Source organism: Corvus kubaryi, unplaced genomic scaffold (assembly GCF_017639235.1).
Source record: "Corvus kubaryi isolate FWS band 111438036 unplaced genomic scaffold, C.kubaryi_AGA036_p1.0 37398, whole genome shotgun sequence".
NCBI classification, from domain to species: Eukaryota; Metazoa; Chordata; class Aves; order Passeriformes; family Corvidae; genus Corvus; species Corvus kubaryi.
Window position 1 is genome coordinate 39,567,059 of NW_024581137.1, and position 25,189 is coordinate 39,592,247.

Consider the following 25,189-nt stretch of genomic DNA (forward strand, 5'->3'; position numbering starts at 1 on the left):
GAAGAAATGTAATATATAACATACTCAGAAAATATCGGGACATTCATACAGGGTACTTCGATTTGGCTCTCAGGAAACAATTACCTGCAGATTTCCCCAAAAATGTCCAGTATCATAGAACAGAGAATTGTCTCTGCAAGAACTGTGGAATTTCACTAAGGTGGCTGTTTCAAAAGTTTTTTGAACACATAAAGATACAAAGGAGACAAAAACCATAGGGAAAGATTGCAGATGAAACAGAATGAAAAGTCATTGGAAAATCAAGGGATTTGCAATAGGGGGGTTGCAATTTGTAAATTAAATCCTTGATCGAAAAGAAAATTTGCAAGGAAAAAGCACTGGGGGAGTAATTGAGATTTTAAGTACACAAGAGAATTATAAGACTTGAACTTCTGTTCAGACTTGCAAGAGAAAGTAACCCAAACAAGCAAATATTTTTTATCCACAGAAATCAAAGACATTTGGAATAAAAATATTAAATTAAACTAGTAAATAGGGTACTTTCCCTCAGCATTCAGTAAGAAACATATTTAATTCTGATGTAATGCAAAGGCAATCAGAGCAAAGGCACAGAAACAAGAATTCCTTAACTGGTGGACTAACATAACTCCAAGAGCTGTACATGCTTCTGTTGGGGAAATTCTACTCAAGAATGCCAGAACTCCAGTGCACGCTGCAACAGGCTTTCTGAAAACTGCCTGTAAGGGACATGGCTGGAGAATGGCAAATGGAGAAGAAAAGGGATAGCCAGATCAACAGTCTGATATCAATACCATTCAAGGCTTTATAATATTTTTAAGGAATTACTTACACATGTAATAACAGGAGAGTTAACCATTACTAAGATAAACTACATGACTGTTTGAAATTCCGTGTCAAGACCATGAAAAGACAAAAAAACCCCAAAAACGTACCTAAAATAATAAAAAATTTAGAAATATATCAGTTTTCAATACCCAGGGGGGAAAAAAAATCCAAAACCAAAACAACCAAACAACCCCCCAAAAACCCAAACCAACAGAACAAAATTAGAAATTATAATGAAAAATACGCTATTTTTTATTCTCAGTTCTTACTCTAAACTTCCTGAAAAAGAAATGATAAGTTTAGCTAGAAATATCTTCCTCCCTTGAGAGCAACTGTTCTTCTAGTCTGCAGGATAGGTCAGGAGAAAAAGCATAGTGTATAAGAGTGAAGGAAGCCTGTTGCACAGTAAGGAGAAGCCTGAAAAGAACAGAGTACAGATCCTGCCCTGACACAGAAGTGACAGAGAGTCTTCCTAGATACCCAGAGGTAATTGTATGGGGAATAAAGTGATCTTAAAAGTCACTGGCTTTGACTAATACTATGCAGCGACACAGTGGAAAAGGAAAAAATTTGTTAACATGTCCTTTTCTTTTGATTTTATCTGGCAAAATGGATTCTGATCTTCCCCCATGTGAGATGATTGTGCTCTAGTTTCTATGAAAAAAGCCCTGAGTCTGGAGTTTAAAAGTTTCTTTGGCCTCTCTGAAAATTTTGGTTTAACAAAAAACAGACTGGACAGGTCTCAAAGCTTCATTTGATTCAAGGTTCCATCATGCTCCTCTAAGAACTGAAATTACTGCTCATTTTAGGTCAGATGGCAACACACTGATAGAAAAGAATAGAATTTCTGGAAAACATTTTTGCTGGTGATAATAGATGAGGTTTTCTATGTTTTTAATGCAGTGGGGTTGAAGTAGTTAACTGTATAGACCCCTTCTAGTTGTTTAACATGCAAGCATGGGAACAGTAAATTTGTAGTAGCTGCTTAGGCAACAGAAACATTTGAACTCCTTGAAGAGACTGAAAGTGGATAATAGATTTTATAAACTGAGTACTTCTCCAGTTCCTTTGATGCTGTATGTTTTTACATGTGTGAACTCGTGTACCTTAGATATATATATATAGTTAATACTTAGGGCATCACCCTGTCTTTCAATACTATGCAACTAGGAGGGATCAGTAGCAGGTGGAAGGTGAGGTATGACATCCCTCTCTGAAGAGATATCTGTAGACCTGGTGGAAAAGAGAGCAGTGCATCCAAGTCTAGATAACGTTTCAGTATATATTGGAGTGAGCAAGAGAGTTGGTATATCGGGTTGCTGTAATTTTTGTTCATGCTACTGAAAACAGCTTCTCTAAGCTGGTGCACAATGACTGCAATAATATCAGTGAGACGCCCAGTGTTTGAGAATGTGACTAGTGGTTGGTGTTCTGGTGGATGTTCTCAGGGAGAGTATGCAAGTTAAATCAGAGCAATGGTGCTTTGTGGGTGATGGTCATCTTCCTACTTGAATGAAACACAGCTTGATGGCTGTCCTGGACCTGCTTGGTATCTGAATTTTTGAGTCAGCTTTGAAAGTCACTTGCATTTGTTTCTGCAGTTTGGTCAGGAGAGAAAATGGGGTGCATATCAAACATATTTATCTTGTACTTACCATTTCATGGGTATTTTCTTTGTCTGCCAAACTAAACTGAGCTTTCATCTGAAATTCTATGGCCACTCTGATTTGACAAAATGTGACTCCTATTTATCCTGACTGAGGTCTCTTCTGTAATCAATGTGCAGCCAAATGGCTGGTGCTGGCAATCAGCTACTGTGGTTGTGCAAGCAAATCATGATAGTTTGAGCAATAATGACGAGAATTTTTGCAATTTCAATCCTCTGATTTCAAAATCATTCCTTTGATTATATGTATGCTTTTCCCAACCGTTCATCCAGTATTTCTTTGTGTTTGTTTTATTTTAGCTTTAAAGTGAGACCACAGATGCCTGGTAACATAGGAGAAGAATATAGAGGATAGCAAGCAAGCTGGGAAAAGTGTGTTTGTAACACATTGAAGTGGAAGGGTGAAGCTTCAAAGATTGTACTAGTGTTGAAAGAAAAAGAAAACACTGAGAACAGGAGAAAATAAAAACAAACCAACATCCCACCCCCCCAAAACAAAAAACCAAACCAAACCAAAAAAACCAACCAAAACACAAACCAGACTGTTCATACATACTTTTCATTCTCATTCAACTGGACAAGAGTAATACTAAACACTCACATTTAAAATGTACTAAACTTCACATATAATAAATGTTAAATCATTGTCAAATCATCAAATGGTTTGGGTTGGAAGGAACCTGTGAAGTTCATCTAGTCCAACCCCCCTGCAATGAGTAGTTTCATCTTCAGGTTGGTCAGAACCCCATCCAACCTGACCTTGAATCTACCAAATCTCTGGGCAACATGTTTCAGCATTTCACTAAGTTAGTTGTAAAAAATTTGTTCCTTACATCAAGTCTGAATCTCCCCTCCTTTACTTTAAACCCAGTATTCCTGGCCCTGTTTCTGCAGGCCCTACTAAAACCAGAATTGTTTAGGTTGGAAAAGATATAATACAATGCTTGAGTTTCCCTTTATTTTATACAAATATTTTCTACATAATAAACCAAATTTCAGATAATTTACACTGACTAGTACTAGAGAGTATAATGAGAGCACTTTTATTAATGTCTGAACTATAAGAAGGTTTTATCCTTTAGCAAAAAAAAGTGATTGCATTCACTGCTCTGTAATTAAACGGAGTCATATTACGGATTAGAAATAATTCTTCATTAAACAGTTTTTAAATTCATTCAATATGTAACATCTAGCTAACTGAGCTGTGGAGATTGGAATTGCAAGGAGTCATTATAAACAGATAATTAATTATGGCTATCTTTGTAGTTGTGTATCTAAATGCTGATTTGGCCCAAAATATAGAAACTGAATTACTTTGTTTGTTTCTTTTATGTGATAAAAGTAAAGAAGATTACTTTCCCTTTTATTTTTTAGAAAAACAATTGATTTTACAGGGTGATAATTCATTCGGAGAAGGGGAATTCTTGCTTATTCTTTTTTAAAAAGAATAAAAATTAATTGATCCTCTATTTTTTGCTTCTTTCCTTCTCCTTTTTACCATGAGCTTATGATTGTAACACAAATGATCTGTTTTAAATTGCAAACAAAGTATTTTATCCTGAGTAGTACAATAGCAAGCAGTATTTCACAAAATTTAAAGAAAAAAGGGGGTTTTTTGTAGTTGAGACATTTTTTCAGAATCTGGTTTTGTTTTCAAAATACTAGCTTCTGGTAAGCACGATAATTTTTTGAGGAGCCCTGCAAAGTGGCATGCAGCTTTAAATAATGTCTTGGTAGACTGTTTGCTACCGCTTTCAGTTAAGTATCACATATGGCAAAGGAGGGAGATCCTGCATCGTCACTGGACAGTATTTCAGTGAGGAGCATAGGTTTGATCTTGTTTTTTTCCTAAACATGTTTGACTTTGGATCTACTCTTACCTGTATTGTGCTACTGAATTTTTGAGGACTGATGGTGGTAGTTATCTTTAAAAGTGGGAGGATTGTTTTAATATCACACAGGATGTGTGATAATAATATTCCAGCCTAAGAAAATGAAATGCTTGGAAGCATCTGGAATGTGATTTGATGGAAATATGAAGTCTAAACACTGCCAATGTAGAAACACCAATCCATAAGTAAAGAGAGTTTATAAAGGGAGAAGATGGTAGTTTCCATTTCAGCTAAATTTTCTCCTGCTGCTCTCAGAAATCCTCACCTTAGAGGGAGAATTGCTGACATAGCAGCTGCTGATTCACTGCAGATTATTAACTGTTCAAACAAAGCGAACTGGTACTGATTTCACTTCTTCCTTAAGAATTTTCCTTTAGATTTACTGAACAAATGGGACATGGGTAAATTGGTGAAGCTATATTGAGCATATACACCTACTCAGGAAAGTCGTAGTCGTGAAAATCAATTGTACATAGAGGAGCAATGAAATAAGGATGCAGCCATGAATAAAAACAAAAGCCGTGATCAGTAGCCAAAAAGATAACACACTGAAAACAAATGTCATGCTAAGATTTGGCTTTTGGGAAGCAAAGGCATATCTACAAACATACACATCTAGCATAGAGAAGGATTTTTCTCATATCTTTCCTTTACCCAAGTCTCATTTGAAAAGTGAGGCTGGGGCAAATTAAATAACAAATTCAGGTTACCTGAATTGGGTAAAATTAAGAATAGGAAGACAAATTAATACATCTGTTCTCCAGAATAAATTAGATACAATTTGTCATGAAACAAAATATACAATATATAGATGGAAATGCACTTTAAAGATTTGCCTACAGGAAACTCTTTCCTAAAGTTTCTATTTATGATACTATTTTTTATTTACACTTGATCCTTTCTTATTTGGAAACGTTTCATGAAATCAAGATGCTTGATGCAGCAATACTCTTGCCTTTTAGTTTTTCATGTTTCTAACTTCATAACCTTTTCCAAAGGAAAATCCCATAGGGATTATGGTGCAATGCGACAGAAACTTAGATTCAAAAATCTTAGCATTTGGTCTATTTTGCAATAGGTTGGGACGAAACAGCTTTTGCTTCTCATGCTGATTGCATGCTCTCAGGAAGTTCAGTGATCATTTCACAACACAAAAAAAAAAAGGAAAATCTGTTGAATCCTTCATATATCAGAATTCAGGAAATACTGTTCCTCTGTATAGAAAGATAAATGTCAAATTTGTTTAATAAGTTGGGGTTTTTTTCATTTATATTTTCCCCACTTGTACCAAGTGACTTCAAAGTAAATACGTTTGGCTGAATGAGTTTTACCTAGTGAGAAACTTGCCATCGAGCAAATTATCAATGGCATATACTGGCTATTTTTGTATTTAGAAGCACTTTACTTCAAGTTTTGCTCTTCTTCTCCCTCTGCAGATAACAGTATGATCCTGAGGTCAGCTCTTTATCACACTGAAGCCAGCTGCTTCATGCAGTTTGTAACTTCTAGAAATGACAAAAAACCTCCAACTGACATTTATCTTGGTCAAACATTATTGAATATATAGGGCAGTTTGCCACCTTCTGCAGTGAGGTAGGGATATCCTGTCAAGTTCTCCTGTGAGTGGTCTGAATCAGTGAATTGCTGAATCCAATGATTTCAGAAGGAATCTGTCTTTTTTGGTTTTTATATTATAAAACTAAAAAAAGGTTGTCTCTATATAACTTACTAAATTTGACTGCACATAATTGAAAGCCAGATGTTAGAGTCAGTTAAATAAATATAACTGAATAGAAACAAAGCGGGGTCTCACAACAAATGTTTCTAATCATGTTTTTTAGAAATCTCTAGCACTTGATTCAAATGTAAATCAGGCTTTCTCATTTAACTCTTAGGTTTTGGTCTTTTGTACAGAAAGACAAAGTTCAAGATATCTTTAAAACTGGAAACAAACTAAGTAGCTTATAGTCTTTCTCTGTTTTCCTGAGGTAAAATATTACTGTGACAAATGGAAAAAGTCTCTCTTGAATGACCCGTTGATAGAATCTGAAGAGCAATCACAGTGGAAGTGTTTATTTTAAGTACAGTCCACCGGTCATTCTGGAAAACAAACTGTGAACTACGTATTTTCAAATTGCCTCTTAATGATATGTTTGCTGAGTGGGGACATTTTTACCTGTAAAGAAAATCAGCAAGGAATTTCTGGGACAATTTCTAAATTGAAGAACTTGATGAACATTTTGTACAACCTTTTCTTGCAAAATTTTGGAGCTGAAAGGTGCTAACACAGCTTTGGGAATAAAAGTACCTGCATGTTTCATTATAAAAGGTGATTTTCCTACATTATCAAAACCATTGCAACTCTCAAGATCAGAGAGAGAATGATATTTAGTGTCTGAACAAAAGAATTGATGTTTTAATTTAAAGATACTATAATCTTATTGAGAAGGGTATAATTTAGTAGCTACAGTGAAAATTATTCGGACATATAAAAATGATTAAGCAAAAAAATTTCTCCTCAGTTGGATCAGCAATGCTTAAGTCACTGAAAGCATTCAACCTCTCTGATAAATATCCTATATTTCTCTTTTGATTTTCAATTCAGTCTTTTAAAAGGTTCAAAGTAAAATGAGGAAACTACAAGGTGTAGGAAACCACAGCTGGTAAAGGTCCAATGAACCTTTACCTCAGAATGACTTGTACACCAAAACTATAGACTTTATTGCATTTAAAAATCAGGAGACAGGTTTGTCTTCAGTAAGGAAAAGCTTAGGATGTGGAAAGTGTATGTGTAGGAGAGGATGTATTTTGAGTGATGAGAGATTTTTTATATGGGAGAACGTTAATGAATATTGGATACTGGATGTTTGCCAAAGCATGGAGGGTCCCCTGAAGGGTTACTCCTACTAATACCAGATGCTCAAGAGTAGGAAACATGGATAGAAAGCTTTAAATCAAAACATTTTTTGTTCTATTTTGTTCAAAACAGGAAAGAATAGAAGTAAAATAATAAATATTTTTCAAAAGAGAGAAAAAAAGGGAACAATTGAGAAAGTATAAACAAGGATTGCAAAGATTCTTGTGCTACAGCCACTCCTTCTTCACATTCATGTGGCTGTCTTTTGTCCACAGAAATTTAAAAACATCTGGATATATCTATTTATAGACACACAAATTACTCTACATTTTTTGGATTATATTAAGTCAAACAATTTAAAAGTCTTAGTTCAGATGTTCTTATTTATCTTGAGTAACAATCTTTTTTCAGATTCAGTCTTCCTGGATTTAAGTGACAGTAAGAAGCAATACTTGGAATGAAAACCAGTATTTTCACTCCCTAAGATTCCACCTGCATGTCTGCATATCAGACTTTGTTGTCTAGAATGCCAATCAGCTCAGCATTAGAGTCCTCTCTGTAGGAGGCTGCTGGAGGCTGCTGGTTGGATACCCCTAATACAGTACAGAATGTGTCATAAAAGCTGTAAGGGAGACTTTTGGAAAACACGTATATCGTGAAGCATGTTGATAAGAATTTTGAAGTGTGACTAAAATGAGGAGTACTCTGATACAGATGGGTCTTGGCTGAGGGTGTCAGGAAAGATGGGAATGGTGGGGGTCTGTATTTGAGGATCTGTGCTATTGAGTAAATCGTGTAGAAAAGACTTACATCTTGTATTCTGTACTAACCATGTCCTGACATTTGGCCTACTCAGTCTGACCCACTAGACACATTGGTGTCACAATGTCATCAAGCTATCCTGCACGTTTGCAATTTTCCCTCTTGTTCAGTCAGTGAGAATTTAAGTCTCCAAGAATTATACCTTTTGTGCGGTTGCTAGGTGGCTGAGGGATTTCCTAAAAGCAGCAAATTCTACTAAATTAAGAACTTTTGAACTTTTCTTGCCAGCTTTTGCAGTGTTGACTGATCTGGAAAGCTCCATGCATTTTAATTTTAAACACATACAAACACTGAGGATTTTTCTCAATGCTTGGAAGGAGCTTTTCATGTTTGCTATTGCTCTAATCAGCTACTAGGTAACATCTCTAAGCGGGTAGCAGTAACTATGTGCTGTTCCCACAAAGACATTTGTATGTCCTTTGAGGAAAAGGTACACATACCTTTGAGCTAAAATAATTTTGTCTGCATCTGGAGTGAAATTTATATTTTCAATGTATGGAAATATTTTTCATTAAAAATATGTATTGGATTGTAAGACATAAATGAACTTTGAAATGTCCTCTAGAGTATATCACGGTCATGTGGCTCATGCAAGAATTACAGTGTGGATCTCAACACCAAAGTTACTGCAGGAATAAACTTCTGGAGGAGGAGGAGATGCTTAAAGCTGAAATTCTGTTGTGAAGCTATGATATATCAGAGTATCCTGTTGTAATTTCATGAAGATATGGGGGGTGGAGTGTTCAATTCGTGAGCAAAAGCACCTGCGCTGAGATAGGCAGATGCTGACGCAGCTGTAATTTCATGAGAAGTTTGGACAGGGAGAGATGAACCAGATGAGGACTTTTGCTCCGAACGGGAAAGGAGAAAACCTCAGTCCGTAGAGATGCTCCCAGAGATAGTCCTAAAGATGAAGATGATGAAGACCCTTTGCTCCCAGGGAAGGAGAAGGGCCTCTGTTTTTGTTTCTGAACGGCTCAACCTTAAAAATTGTACCCCAAAAAACTTCAAGAGTGGACCCTCGAAGGCAGTTGCGGGAAAAGCTGCAAGTCAGGGGAAAGGACTCACACGCAGGCAGAGAGACTCCTCTTCCTAAATGGACTGAACGATATTTGGAAGTGGGCGGCTGTCTCGTTGTGATAATGTTTTCATAGCATGAGCAAGAAGAGACTTCTCTTTCTAAATGGACTGAACAAGGTTATTATGGAAGTGGTAAACAGACTGAACATCTTAAGGGTTGTCTTTTCACATCGTCAGTGGGAGAAGGGAGGAAGGTGGGGGGAGGAGGAGAGTTCTGAAGGTGGTATTTTTTTTTTTTTTCTTCTTTTAGGTCTGTTAATAAACTTCTTTATATTCTTTCAAGTTTGGTGCCTGTTTTGCATTTCTCCTAATTCTTATCTCACAGCAGATAAACAGTAATGAGTATTTTGGACCAAACCACTACAGGTGGGTTGGCCCTGGCTGGGTGCCAGATGCCCACCAAAGCCACTCTATCACTCCCTGCCTCAGCTGGACAGGGGAGGAAAAATATAATGAAAAGTTTGTGCATTGAGATAAGGACCAGGAGAGGTCACTAAGCAATTACCATCACAGGCAAACCAGACTTGACTTAGAGAAATCACTTTAATTTATTACCAATCAAATCTGAGTAGGGTAATGAGTAAAAAACCTAGATTTTAAAATGCATTGCCCCCACCCCTCCCTTCTTCCCAGATTCAACTTGACTCCATGATAACTCAGGTAACTCTGAAATAGGACAAGAGAACATAGTCTTAAGCTGTTCCAGGGGAGCTTTAGGAAGGAAATTAGGAAGAAGTTCTTCACAGAAGGAGTGATTAGATATTGAGATTGCCTGCCCAGGGAGGTGGTGAAGTCAGTGGCCTTCCAGATGTTTAAGGAAAGACTGGATGTGCACTTAGTGTCATGGTCTAGTTGAAATGGTGGTGTTGGGTTATAGGTTGGACTTGATGATCTCAGAGGTCTTTTCCAACCTAATTGATTTTGTGATTCCTCATTTTCTCTGCCTCCTCCCGTACGGCAGTAAGGGGGATGAGGAATGAGGGTTGCAGTAAGTTCATCACAGGGGCAGCCACCATCCCTTATGTGCTCAGCCTTGGCCAGTGCCAGGTTCATCTTGCAGCCAGCTGGCATTGGCTCTGTTGAACATGGGGGAAGCTTCTGGCAGCTTTTCACAGAAGCCACCCCTGTAGCCATCTCAGCAGATACCAAAACCTTGCTGTGCAAACCCAATAAAACATCAATCATCAAGCTAGGCTTCAGAATTCAGTAAACTGCAGGAGGTTGAGATTTTGTTTGTTTGATTTTAAATGACGGAGGTCAGAAAGGTTTGGATTTAAATGAACTGTGTGTTTGAATTTCTGCAACCAGATTTTGGTAGCTGGGAGGGGGACTACAGGTGGGGCTTCTGTGAAAAGCTGCTGGAATATTTCCCCCATGTCTGACAGAGGCAATGCCAGCCAGCTCCAAGACAGACCCACCAGTGGCCAAGGCCGAGCCAACCCGGGAAGGTGGTAGCACCTCTGTGATAATATATTTAAGAGGAATAAAAAAGTTATTGCATGGATGTAATTGCACTCAGAAAAGAGAGGAGTGAGAATATGTGACAGCAACAATTCTGCAGACAGCCAGGTCAGTGGAGAAGGAAGAGCAGGAGGTGCCCCAGATGCCAGAGATAAGATTCCCCCACAGCCCATGGTGAAGACTGTGGTGAGACAGCTGTGCCCCTGCAGCCCATGGAGATCCATGGGGATGCAGAGATCCACCTGCAGCCCGTGGAGGAAACCCACACCAGAGCAGGTGGAAGCCTGAAAGAAGGTTGTGATCCCATGGGAAGTCTACACTGGAGCCGGCTCCGGGCAGGGACCTGCAGACCCATGGAATGAGGATCTCATTCTGAAGCAGCATTCCTGGCAGGACTTGTGATCCCGTGGGGGATCCACTCTGGAGCAGCCTGTCCTTGAAGGGCTGCACCCTGTAGAAAGGGACCCATGTTGGAGCAGTTCCTGAAGAACTGTAGCACATGTGAACCCATGCTGGATAAGGTTGTGGAGAATTGTCTCCAGTGGGAGGGACCCCCCCAGTGTAGCAGAGGAAGGGCTTCTCTCCCTGAGCAATGTCAGAAACAACCTGCAATGAACTGATGATATGGTCATTATCCATCTCCCTACACCACTGGAGGGGGAAGAGAAAGAGCCCAGGAAGGAGAGCAGAGTCTGGGAAAGGTGTTTTTATGTCCCATTGTCCTGCTCTGATTTTGATTGGTAATAAATTCAATTAACTTCCCCAAGTCTGTTTTGCCCTTGACGGTAACTGGTGAGTGATCTCTCCCTGCCCTTATCTCAACTTGTGAATCTATTTTTTGCATTTTCTCTCCCCTGTCCAGTTGTGGAGTGTAGTGATAGAGTGGCTTTGGTGTGCACCTGGCATCCAGCCAGATTCCACCCACCACAAATTGTTTCCCTGAGGATGAGAAAACTAACTGACCAGGATGCTTGACATTTTATGTGTGCTTCTGTATTAGCAGACATAGATAACAAATTATCATATGGCTTCCTAACTATGCTGGACTAAACCGTGCCTTATCTCACCCTCTGGGCAGCCACATGAAAGCCAAAACCATGATCATTCTCTTTGTGGTCAGAGAGAAAGAATTGCCATCAAGCCCAAAGTGTCTTCTCCATTTTTAACTCTAGTTCTGTACATACTTCGGGTACCTTGGCAGCCGTATAAATTCCTTGGAGAGAGGAATATATCAGTTGTGTATAGACACATGCATTGCACTTAGGCTAACCTCGACAAGTGCCTTTGTTGGAAAAGAAGACAATATTGGAGACAACAACATGTGACAATAGCTTCTTTAATGTAAGTGCTAGGTGAGATTATACAGTAAGGATTGTCTAAATTCTAACATTAAATGTGTTTAAGCTCTGGGTCATTAACTTAGCATACTAGAAGAATATTTTTATTGCTCCATGAGTTTCTTGTTTCCACTTTTAATTTTCCAATTTCTTACTTTAATCCTTTTGCCATTCATTCTTATTAGCTATCGTGTTTTCCATTGATGAAATGTCTGCTCAAGCGAGTTTGGTGGCAAAAGTTGTGCAAATATAAAAATACTCCTTAGGGTTGTAAAGTGAAGCTAACGAGTTTACTACCTACAGTAAAAGGGAGCCTGTGTTCTGCAGTCCTTGCATGCTTGAGTTTCCTATGCAAGCTACTGCTAGTGCAGCTTTGCATGACTAGCAGCTGAACAAAACAGTTTTAAGCAGGGCTACATAGAGCCAAATATTAATGTGTGCTTTTCACAGAGCAGAATTCCAGTTTGAAAACACTTATTTCTCCTCTGATGGTTTCATTTTCAGATTTTAAGTCCTTTTGCAGTCAACTGATTTTTACTTATTTTCAGGTAAATTAAAGTGCACAGCTTGATTTATATTGTAGTCTATCAAAAAAATTTAAAAATTTAAAAGTCAGGACTTATTAACAGACTTCAATAGATGGGGAAAAAAAGCTTTTATTTGCCTTGCTTTTCTTTATCCTTTATTCTTTATCTTTTGTAAACCAATATTTTATTAATGTGAACTTTTTTGGGACTTAGGAAAATAGAAGATCTCCTAAAACCTATTAATATTTTAGTGTGTGGAAAATATTGTTTATATAGTCATAGAAATTCATTAAGATTATCTTCCTGGCTCTCTTGCTTTTAGAGTTTAAGGTGGGATGATTTGGCAGAATGCATTTTAAGAGGTGACACAGCAGCTACTCGTTATTATAGTTCTAGTGTTTTAATAGGTCACCAACTTTTTCTTCATTTATAGACTACTCTTATGACATCAGTAAAGTCTATCACTTCCTTTGATGCTAATAAGATCAGCACAAAACTCCACATACTGAGAGTATTGTACTTAATGGAAGTAGCTGAGAACTTTTTTCTGACAGACCATAAGATAATAGAGGAAAGCTAAAAATGAATATACAGATGTGTTGCCAATACCATAAACTAGATTATCCCAGTACAGCAAGTATAGCAAGTATTCTTCATTTAGTTTTTAAATCTATACTTATACGTATATACATATATACATATATACATATATACATATAATGCTTCTACTGCTATCTTTCTAAAATTTTCTGCCCTTAAAATTCTTTTCAGTATGCTGTTACTACCTGCAGCAACATAAAAGTTTCTGTAAACACAGGAGTTGGTAATATTCCTATTGCTTTGTTCTGATCTACAAAAATCATACTGCCACAGATCTATGAACACCTCATTTCAAGATGGGACCATACAACACAACTGGGCATTTAAATATAATATAGAAGTTGGTATATTATCAAATTATGCTTTCTTAGCTTTTTAAAATTATATACATATTTATATTTCCACCAAAACATATCAGAGAGTAAGAACAAAAATAAGATTTTAATAAGTGACAGAATGAGACCACAAGAATGGACCTGACAGTATTTATTTCTCTCTGTTAAATGTTTTTATATGGCAGAACCATTCTGTAGTTGAAAAAGGTGGTGAAACACTTATCAGCATTCTCTTTGCAGTCTTATACCTACAAGAAGGTCAGTGTCACTTGAATCTTAGTCTTGTGAAAAAGTCTTCCAGAAACCCTTTGCCTCAATAATCCTGAACTACTCTGCAATTCTACACTCTGAACTTCCCCTAATGGTACAGGTTGCATTTGTACTTTGCACATTATTTCCTGATTTTTCATTTTAAGATGCATTCTTACCCATAACATCTCACTGAATTTTTTGCCCAAACTGTCATCAGCATGCATCTCAGTTAATGCAGCATTGACCCTCCTTGCTTGCATGACTAAAAAGCTTTTAGGCCAAAGTTCTTCAAAAGTAACTGCAGAGAGGATTTTTCTTTTTTATGTCTCTGCTCCCTCTTCCTTATTGCATCAAATGTTAATTATTGACCCTGCTTTCCTAGCCTTCATAATTTATTCCAACTCCATCTATAATTTTATATTCAATAAGTATAATTTGAATATGTTTCAAATACTGTTTGCTCGAACAGAGTACAACCTGTCCCCTACCCACTAAACAACAACAGCAATAGTTTGTCTATGTTTTAACGTGTCTCTGCACCCTTGTCAAAGTTTAGAGTAAAATTAGACAAAACTCTTTGTACTTACTGAGCAGAAAGTGCGTTTCTCTTTCAAAATAACTTCATTCCAAATGTTCATGAAACAAGGACTGAGTGCAGGAAGGAATAGGCATCTGCTTTCCTCATAAATCCAGAGAATCAAAGCATAGTACAAAAATCTTGGCTTTGACATTTGAGCTTCTTTTACAACTTCTTTTCTTCAGTCTCTTGCCTTGTTTTTTAATTACTTACTTTGTTCTGGTAGTATGAAGTCCTCAAAGCTGATATTGGCATGCAAAAGATGGAACAAATAATTTGATAAATGTTCAAGATTGTCTTTATTTGAATATATCTTCTTACATCTATGAAGAATGTACAAGTAGTCACAAAAAATGCACAGCAGTGAACTGTACAATTCATTTGTTAAGGCAGGCTAGACTGCAAGATTCAAAGCTATGTTGATATTTCAGAAGTACACATCTGCTGCAGTATTTATCAAAATTAAGCTTCCCCTTTCTAAGCTGACTCAAGAAAGTACTTTATAGTTCACAAGATCTTTGGGGAAAAACAAAGAAAACAAACAAACAAAAACACAAAATCAAAACCTTAGTTGATACCATGGGCTAAACTCATTCATTTATACCTTCTTTTTCCTTGGAACTTGGGAGAAGAACAATATGCATTCAACTTAGATGATATTAAGGCTAATTCTTAAAAAGACAGACAGATTTTCCCCTGGTTCTAAAAATTCTAATTTTTTTAGACTTTGCTAAATATTGCATGATGGAATTAAAGATTAGTTAGAAGGTTTATCATGTTTTCTCCTTTCATCTTTCCCTCTCAAGGACATGTTAATAAAAATGAGAGTAGAGAGTAGAATCACAGAATCATAGAAATGTTAAGACTGGAAAAGACCTCCAAGATCATTGAGTCCAGCCATTAACCCAGTCCCACCATGTTTCTGCACAACCATCTCCGTAAATGCCACATCCACGTTATTTTTTGAACATTTCTAGAAGTAGTGACTTTACCACTTTTCTGGGCAACCTGTTCCAATGCATGACCACCCTTTTAGTGAATTTTTTTTTCCTAATATCCAAACTAAACCTCTCCTGGTGCAACTTGAGTCCATGTCCTCTTGTCCTGTCACTTTTTACTTGGCGGAAGAGGCCAACCCTCACCTGGCTGCACCCTCCTTTCAGGCAGTTGTAGGGAGCGATAAGGTCTCCCCTGAGCCTCCTTTTCCCCAGGCTAAACACCCCCAGCTCCCTCAGCCTCTCCTCATCAGACTTGTGCTCCAGACCTTTCAACAGCTTCATTGCTCTTCTCTGGACTTGCTCCAGCTCTTAGTGTCTTTGTTAGTGTTATTATAATGTTAATCTTGCTCATAGTTATTGTTATTCTTGCTTAAATTCTCAAGGTAAGGAATAATTTTTTTAACTAGAATAAAGCATTTTCAAGTTTTCTGGTGAAAAGCAGAAATTTTATGAAATATACTGAAAAATGCTGTCTATTCAGATAAGTGTCTACTTAGTCTTTTTTGATAGAAAATATCCCTTCTGACCAAGCCAAAACCTCTGGAATATTAAGAAAATAATACTTGTCTTTATTCTTAGACTGTTTCTTTCCATACAAGCCTAGGCTATCACTGTACAGACACACCAGGGACATGTATATGTTACATGATGAAGGGGAGAGGTTCTGAGGAGATGGAGTAATTTTTCAAAATATGAATAAACAATTTTTCTTCTTGTGAATGTGTGTCCTCAATACAAAGTATTTCCATCCAATATCCTGTAACAGTCTCCTTTCTAATGTTACTGAAATACAAAAGATGTCAGAAGACTTTATCTGTGGCTCATAGTATGGTGTGGTGTAGTGTAGTTAACCCTGGCTAAATGCCAGATGCTCACCAAAGCCACTCTATCACTCTCTGTCTCAGCTGGACAGGGGAGAGAATATGAAGTGAAAGGCTTATGGGTTGAGATAAGGACAGGGAGACATCACTCACCAGTTACCATCACTGGCGAAACAGACCTTGACTTTGGGAAAGCACTGATGGTCTCAGCCTTTGCCAGCAGCAGGTCCGTCTTGGAGCCAGCTGGCATTTTCTCTGTTGGACACAAGGGAAGCTAATGGCAGCTTCTTACAGTAGCCACCTCTGTAGCACCTGCCTACTTCCAAAACACTGCCACACAAAACCAAAACATGTAGCATTAGTGAAACAGGAAGCACAGAGAAAATGTAAACCACATTTTTTTAGCAATTTAAAAAATTATTGAAGCTAAGTTTTCAGAGCAGTGCCAAGTGTGTGCATTCCTTATGACCAATTTTACTCTTCTGCAACAAAGAACACACAAGGAAATATTTTTTGCTGTTGTTATTTTTAGGGCCGTTCAAGCAGCAGTTTCAGACACAGATTTATGAAGCCTGGCAGTCCTGAGAATAACTGTGCAATTCTGGAATTGAGGATTTCTGAGCTTAGGATGTGCAGCTTCCCTAACATAAGGTCTTCCAAAGCATACAAGCAATTTTAAAGCCCATATCCTACCTACTTTCAAGAGGCTTTTTGATAAAATATCATTTAAATATTAATAAGGGTCACCCTTTTCATCTATGACTTCATCAGTAACAAGCTTATAATAGTGCTACCTCTCCTCCAGAACTTTTAGTGTGCTTGTTCAAACTCTTTATGAGAGGGACTCTTTGGACTTTGATTTGACTTGATGAAATGGGACCCAGATATAATAACAAACACAGGAACTGCAGTAGTAAATTTTAAGTAAACAGATGTTAAGTTTCTACATACTTAGAGACTTCTGATTCTAAACCAGTTTTTGGAAAAAAAAATATTTTGTATAACTGTGAAAACATAATATGTTCTTTGCAGAACACTTGGATTTTCTTGTGTACTTTTACCAAAAAATTGAAAACCAAATTAATTATCAGCACACTTTTTTGCTATTTAATTTTTTATGTTACTGAAGCTCCTGGAAGACTAGTGTCAGAATAAGGCAATGATAGATGTACATAATAGTTTGATGAATAGATTCTGCTGGACTTTATTTGTGAAGTACTCTAGTTTGTGAGTAGACTCTAGTTAAGAACATTCAGTAAATATTATTTTCAGTCATGTAGTAAAGCCAAACTGGAATGATTTATTCTTCCTGGAATCAGTGCTCAACTTTCAATGAGGCTTTTAGTTTTTTGCTCATGATGTCACATATTATATACAGGAATAAATCAGATATCCTAAACAGCAAGCAATATTTTTCTGTCTTTAATTTCTTCTCACTTCTTTTATGTAAATGTTGGTTTATGTGTTCATTTCTGCTTCCTTAGACATGACTGTGGACTATAGTTCTTGTAGGAAAATATCAATGATATTAATTGAAATTCCACATCTGGGATCTAGGATAGACTTTACATATCTGTTATCAATGAATGTATCAAATTCATCTGTATTTTCCAAAGAATGCCAGGGTAAGATATGAATTGATGCAGATACAATTGCTCTCTAAACAGTTCCAATCTTTCCAAATAATTATGCTACGTTTTCAGCCAGTTCAGGCAAACCACAATTATATGCAGATCATAAAGGATGGAAGGATTATTTGCCTTTCCATCCACATTCACTTTGAAACCCTGTGTTTATAAAATGTCATGAGAAAAGCAGTGCATTTACTGACCTTCCTTATGATTAGCTAAGCTGGAGTTTAGGGGCCAGAGAACGACTTTCTTCCACTGCATGGTTACCACAAAATAAGTACATCTGCTGTAACTTTAAAAGTGTGGATCCAGTAATGCTTTCCTAACCACCACAGATATGGCACACAGGACATTTCTCCAATTCTTGGCTCTTGATTCCTGGTGAAGTCACCACCCACAAAGTATTGTCTGTGCAAGTCAGACTTTGGCAGCAGGCTCAAGAGCTAAGGCTCAGACCCAAACCATAAGAGATATGTCAGCAAACAGTTTAACTTCCTTTTTGCTGTGTGGGTGACCAGAGCAACAGGAAGCCTGCTTTTATTGAATCCTCATGGAGAGTAAGTTCTCAAAGTCTCTTTCTTGAGGAAGAAATAAAAGGAGAGTTGGAACGGAACTGCTTAGGAACAAGCTCAGGAAAAAATAATTAACCTCAAAGATAAATAAAATCACATAAAGGTTTATTCACAAGACCACCAACTGCATGAACACCAAGTGTGGATCTCAAGTTAACCCTTAAACCTTCAAGAAAAGGTTTATAATAATCTGAGGTACTAGCAAAATTCCAGTGGTGAAATAAAAAAACAACATTCCGTTCTCAGTTTATAAAACTAAGAGGATCTTTCAGTTTGCGCTGATGTTCATACAGGCTCTACAATGTGTATATGCCTGCACCAAACCCTGTTTCCACTCTTGTCAATACTTTGGCCCCACAAGATTTGTATTTTTAGATTCATTCTTGAGCACCATAAGAAGTACATAATATTAAGTAACATGACAATAATAACTGAAACAATTCTTCAATGGATGTAAATGTTCTTCTCTCCATCTGTAAATGTAAAGTGGAAAAGCCACTCAACCGTACACCAATGTTTACTCCATAAATTAGGCAGATTTTTGCTCACGTCTTACCAAAAGGAAATACTTTGAAATAGAACTTTTAAAATTGGTTTGTGTTAGGCTTGAACAGTTTTTAATAATACCCTGGATCTAATTTTTCCTTTTACTTTTGAATTTGTTTCTAAACGGTCCTTCACAGAGTTAGACATTTATTGACCTTTATAAACTACAACACTTGACCTTGACTTTTTTCAAGCTCTGATTTGAAATTTGTGACAAAGCCCAGTCCTTCAAGTACCCGTTCTGTTTGATTGACAGTTGCCATTTTTGAATGTTCAAAGAATCATTTTTATAATCTTTATCCTAGGATTTCACATATTTAAATTTATTGGATTTTCCTTGTGACACTTAACACAGCTGATTCAGTTTTATTCTTTGTTATAGTCTTATTTTGCCCTAGTTTAAATGTTTTGATATTTAGGTTACTTCAGATCAAGCATGATTTTTTTTTTTTTTTTTTTTTTTTTTTTTTTTTTAATAAGTAATACCAACAGAGTCTCTATTATGTGAAACCAGTGATATGGGTGTTCTTTTTCATTTGTGTTTAGAACAACTCATTATTTTGGTTTTTGTTGGTAAGTGTGCCTTTCTTCCTCACTTTTTTTTCTTCATAAGATCTTCTGTGGAAAAATCCTACATAGTAGTCATGTGACATTTATCATCTGTCCTAAATATAAAATATTAAGGAAGATACTTTTTTGTTGGAATTCCAATTGAAATCAAGTGAAGAGGCTCAGAAAATATTATTATCTGTAAACTCTTATGGATGGACATCACTTTTAATCTTCCATCTTCAGAAATCCTAACTGCTCCAATGGTTGTGATTATATACCCATCTAACTGTTGGCCTTCAAAGTAAGTCTTGGAACATAAAATAGGATTATAAACTTTTCTTTCGCTCCTGGATATTTGAGAAAAAGAACATGAATTGAATTCCTTATAATAGAAGTCTGCCATAACTAACTTCTTAAAGCAGAAAATCTATATATCCATAAAATGTTAAAAAAATATATATGTAAATCAAAGTTTGAGATTTTCTGTACAGCATCCCAAAAGGTACTTTAGGTACTGCCACTTAAAAGTCTTCCTTCTTATAAGCAGGTGAGAAGCAAATAATTGTATTTTATTTATGTAATTATTTGCTTGTTTATTTTAATGTATTTAAGATTAGAGTTAATATTTTGGCTTTCATTTCTGTCAAATCAATTTAGAGTTTATTAAAAAGCCAGGAGAGGTGGGTGGCAGGGGCATGTGTATGCTTGAGGCCTGAGCCAAAATTTGTTCTCTGAACCATTTCAAATAGCTTTTACTCTCAAATAGAAATTATTACCTGTCCTTCAAGTCAATTAATTTAACCTTTCATCAGGTCAGCCCGAGCAAAGAGCTGAGTTTTCTGTATTCATTTGGCTCAGTTAAGCTCAGGAGAAGGGCATGCAAGAATCAGGCAGTGTAGCAGAGAAATCTCTCTGGTGGTGATACGTAGATGTGTTTCTAAACTGGTGAAACTCTGAGTCATTTTAGAACATTTCTAAAACCTTGTGCCCAAGTAATAGCGAAAAGACTCTCAGTCAGGCACAAGAAATATGATCCTGATTATGTGAACAATTATGAATAAATTAATTGCTAATACAGCCTCTAATTACTGCTAATGTGTTATATAACATAAGCAAGTCTAAAGGGTTATATTGTAAGCAGGTTCACCTAGAAACAGACAAGTTTGCAGTCTCCGGCCTTGAAGCATGCACATTTAAAAGGCAGCAAAGCACTTATGTAGTTTCTTTAGAATTTTATCTCTGTATTCTACTGGATCTTAGTGTTTTTACTCTCCTGTTCAAAAGTGAAACCCTGGCAGGGCAGGGATCCACCTGGAAGATGCCTACAACCTCATGAGACCAGTTGGCCCAGTCTCCAGCAGCATTTTATACATTTTCAAGCTGCTGTGCACCAAAGTCAATCACAATCATCACAGCTTTCCCACCTCTAGAATCATTTATTGTGCAAGCTTCCAGACAGTTCCTCCCACAATAACCACCCGGTGTCCTTATCTTAGGGCAAATCATATTGTCCATTAGAGACGCAAGGGGGAAGGAGGCAGGATGCCCACAAAGACTCAACTATAGACCCAATTATCTCTCATCACTCACAGACCTTAGAAATAACCACGGGATGTGTTCAGTTAATAATGGAAATAGGGCAATGCCAGTTACAGAGGTGGAGAGAGATAACCTGAAGAGCTAAAAATTAAGTTAAAGGTAGCACATTAATGATGATGATGGCAGAGGTGTAAATACTTATAAAATATTATTTTGTCCCGGTATTGTTCCTTACTGTGTAAGAGCTGAGGGAAGAAAGTAGATACTGTTTTTCCTTTCCATTTTCTTCTGGGGTGAGCCTGACTACAAGATTTTTCACAACTAATTTTCAGGGAAGGGAGAGAGGGCAAGAGGGAAGGGAGGATGGGAGGAAGGAAGGAAGCCACAGTGTATGCTGTCAGCTGGCTATGCTAAAAGCATGCTCATTCATCAAGATTTCCTCTTGTGCCATTCGTCAATATACAGTTCTGGCACAGGGCTGCTCTCTGGAATTTATAGTAAATAACTGCTGAGCCTTCCCTTAGTCTATTCAGATGTAATGACTTATGAGAAAAGGTGTGTCTGTTTGGGACTAAGTCTTAGTAGACATTGGTCACAATTGCAAACAGAACAGTAGAATTCTGTATCTTTAAACTTCTTTTTTATCCTGATACACTAAGGAAACAAATTAGTGCAACTACTGTTCTATTTGTCAGACCATGACTCTTTCTACCTAAATCTGTATTTAGCTGGTCTGTCAAATTTGACAAATCTTGACGAGAGAGAGATGTCCAAGATGTGATATCCCTAGAACAGTTTTTAAAAAAATAGGTACTGAAGAATGACCTGAAAACCTAATTTTTAGTCTCCCGCTGTCTTTAAGGCAAAATGGAAGCATGAGCCTCAATAGTTACCTATCCCTTTTGCCCTGCATGTATTTGCCAACACAAATCTCATGACACAGCGCTGTCTTGTCCAGCAGCACGTGCTCATGTGAGAGAGTTGAGATCTGAAAGAAACAGGCTAAAGGTGGAAGAAATCATTAAGACATGAGAAATGTAATTTTATTGAGTGCACGAAGGGATGGGAGCACATAGAAAACTAGGCATCATTAAATCCAGTGTTAGCAAAATATATTTTTATTAAATTTTCTAATAATCACAATATACAATCTAATACTTAGAGATACTAAAGTCTTACATAAAGACATAATTTAGAGAATAATGAAAATGAACGTTTTTATCACTTGTGCTGTATATTAAAAAAAAATATTTTAGAAAGTAAGTTCCAAACATTGGCTCATAGAAAAAGTCCATCAAGCAAGATATTCTCCTCTGGTTTCCACCTTTTCAGACAAGCAGAGGCAGGCTCAGACTCCTGCTGCTTCATAGCAGCTGCATGTCTCCTCTTGTACTTGTGCATGGGAAAACACCTGCAGACACAGCTGCTACCTTAGCCAATCATTTTTACTGGACGTTTTACCATATTGTAACACCCAAAAGATGGAAATCCCTAAAGGAAACTTTAGTTCTGTGGCTGGCAAGGTCACAATATATTATGATCTACCTTGAGGTCAAATTCAGGCCAAGAAAAGAATTGGCTTTCTTTTCCTAATAATATTGTTATTTTTTGATCCCATAAGATGTACTTGCAAAATGCTCTATCTTAAAAGTGGATGTGCCCAGACTAAACACAAAAAAGGCTTTTAAAAAGTCAGCTTTTACTGGAATCTGAATTAGAATACTATTTAAATTGAGAAACCTCAGTGTGACTAGGAACAATAGAGTAGAAACAAGAGCATTTACTCAGAGCTGTCCCCTTGACTACTTGTCCTCACAGATGTGTTCTCACTTCCCTGTTTGTTGTGGTTAACTCAGACATTTTCTGAGTAACTGCAAGCTTTGCTCCTTCTCCTTCTGTTCTAAAGGAACATCCCCTGGGCTCTAAGGGCCTGTCTCTTTCCTCTCCCTACAGTTGTTCCTCAGCCTTTTTAGGTGAACCACAGGCCAGCAACTTTCCAGTGTTTCCCTGTCCTGCCCAGCCTGATTTCATCTGCCATCTCTGCTCTTCTCCCCCTCTCTCCTCTGGCTGGTCAGTAGTTTCCCAGAAGAGAACAGCCTCCTTGCTCCATCAAGAGGTTCAAGCTATCACACTAAATAAATGAATTTAACATAAAGCCAAAACTTAATATGCATATTTACCTTTGGAAACAAGCAGGCTGAGATTTGAAGAATTTCAGTATGAAAATCAAGCACTGGATAAAATGGCAAGAATGGACAACAAATTAGCCTTGCATTATCCTATCACTGTTTCACAGCTCTCTACATGTCCTTGGTGCCCACAACATATCTTCTGGGCTTCAGTAGGCTAGGTCCAGATGTGGTTCTGATGGTGAGTTGTGGTTAATATCACAATATAACCAAAAAATTATACCATACAAGTTTTGGATAGAGAAAAATGGTACCATAGACTACTGAACTCTAACACTTATACTATTTCCCAAGACAAGAAAAAGGACAGAGAAAAACAGGCAGGAAACTTTTAGATGAAAAAACTGGAAAGTGTAAAGAGGAAGGTCATCAATTACCTCACAAAAAGAAGGATAAACTTGGGGTTATTCTTGTTTTTACATTAACAGTGTCAAAAAAAGTGCTGTGAAAAAAACCTGCTAATAAAAAAAAAACTAGCAAAAGAAATTGAAAACATCAATGTCTAACCTCACTCAAAAGATTGTAAATTATCTTATGCAAATAAGTTCAGTCTCCTTTTACACACTAGAGAGTTGATTACCTCAGGTCATATTTGAGAACATATATGTAATAATATAATATATTACAAACTTATTTACTCTAAAAGAAAAAAGGAACCAATGTACATCAATGCGATACATTTCTTATTATAATTATTTGAAGATATTTGTGAAATTTTGTTGTCTTGTCTTGGTTTTCAGCTATTTGGTGTAGAAGAATAAAGGCAGAGCATTGTACCAGCTTTGTAACAGACTGTTTCAAGAGCAGTAAAAAAAAAAAAAATCATCTGCTAGGAACTCTGCAGAAAAAAATATACATTTTTTATTCCAAATAGATGAAAAATTGCAATGTCCTTAGATGACGAGAAGTGGGTTAATGAAATCACTTTTTCAGCTATATAAAAGCTGACTTCAGCTTATATAAACCTCTCAGCGCTGTGGCTTTACGAAATGTAAATCTGCCCCTTATTGATACAGAATGTTTGTCATGGCTCCCTGCCACCTTGTCCCAAGTGCTGCCATAAAATCATCAGCAGAAAAACAGAACATAGCAAGGATTCTTTGATCTTACAGGTTTTTGGATACTGCCTCTGTCTGTTAGGGCTGTTGACCAGCAATGCAGGCTAACTAGGCTTTTGTTCTGCCTGGCAGTACATGCTAAAGGAGCATAAAGGCTGCTCTGAATTGTTCTATGTACAGTGATTCATTGCACAGTAGTGTTAACATCAGGGGAATAGTTCTCATTTCTTCATCTGTACTGCATATTCTGTGGCTGTAACCAAGAGAAGACTTTACTGAATGGATGCTGGAATGCTGTTAGAAATTTTTCTATCATTAGCTATAGCTTACCATATGTTATTAAAAATATGTGACATGTGAAAGATCACAGGAAAGATTTTGCTTCATCGAAGTGCCAAGTATAACAGTTGAAATTAGCTCTTCTATCAAACTAATTCAAATAAACCACACTTAGACCTATTATTCTCCTCAGTAAAAGTTTCAAGAATGCACTTGGAGTTCAAATTTCTCTTCATATCAATAAATAGAGTACTATTAAGTGCTGACACTTGAAGGTTTAAATATTAAGAACAGAAGTGATGATTTAGCTATTCATAATAACAATTGGGGGTTTTCCTGTTGGATTCTTTCCTTTTTTTAATTTGGTATTGTGAATCTGCAGTATGCCATGATTATAATCATGTTGCAATGCTAAACACTGAATACCAGAATTAAACCTTAGATTTGGGAGGGAGGTCCGTGGCAAGTTTGTGATCTTCCAATTAAATATGGGCTTGAACAGGCATACCTGAGGGTTTGAATTGTAATTGCATGGGAATCCTCGTTCCATCTTCTCCTAAATTCTCAAGTCTTCACTCTGTAACCATAACAACACTAAGAGAATGTGGAGCTGGAAGAAATGTTGTGATGAAATTATTTTTATTGCATCTAAAGTGTCTTAGGTTCTCATAAATTGTTTAAAGGTCATTCCTCTGAAGATTCCATAAATTTAACTCGATAACAAGAGACTAGAGAGAGAATTCCCCAAGCATCTGTGAAATTCACCTCTAATATCTGCAAATTAGGCAGAG

At 37.0% G+C, this 25,189-nt stretch overlaps 1 protein-coding gene across 1 annotated transcript in view; it reads left to right on the forward strand.

Moving 5' to 3' along the window:
• Window positions 1-25,189, forward strand: part of MALRD1 (MAM and LDL receptor class A domain containing 1) — a 237,235-nt gene that overhangs the window by 190,297 nt on the left and 21,749 nt on the right. The window lies entirely within an intron of this gene.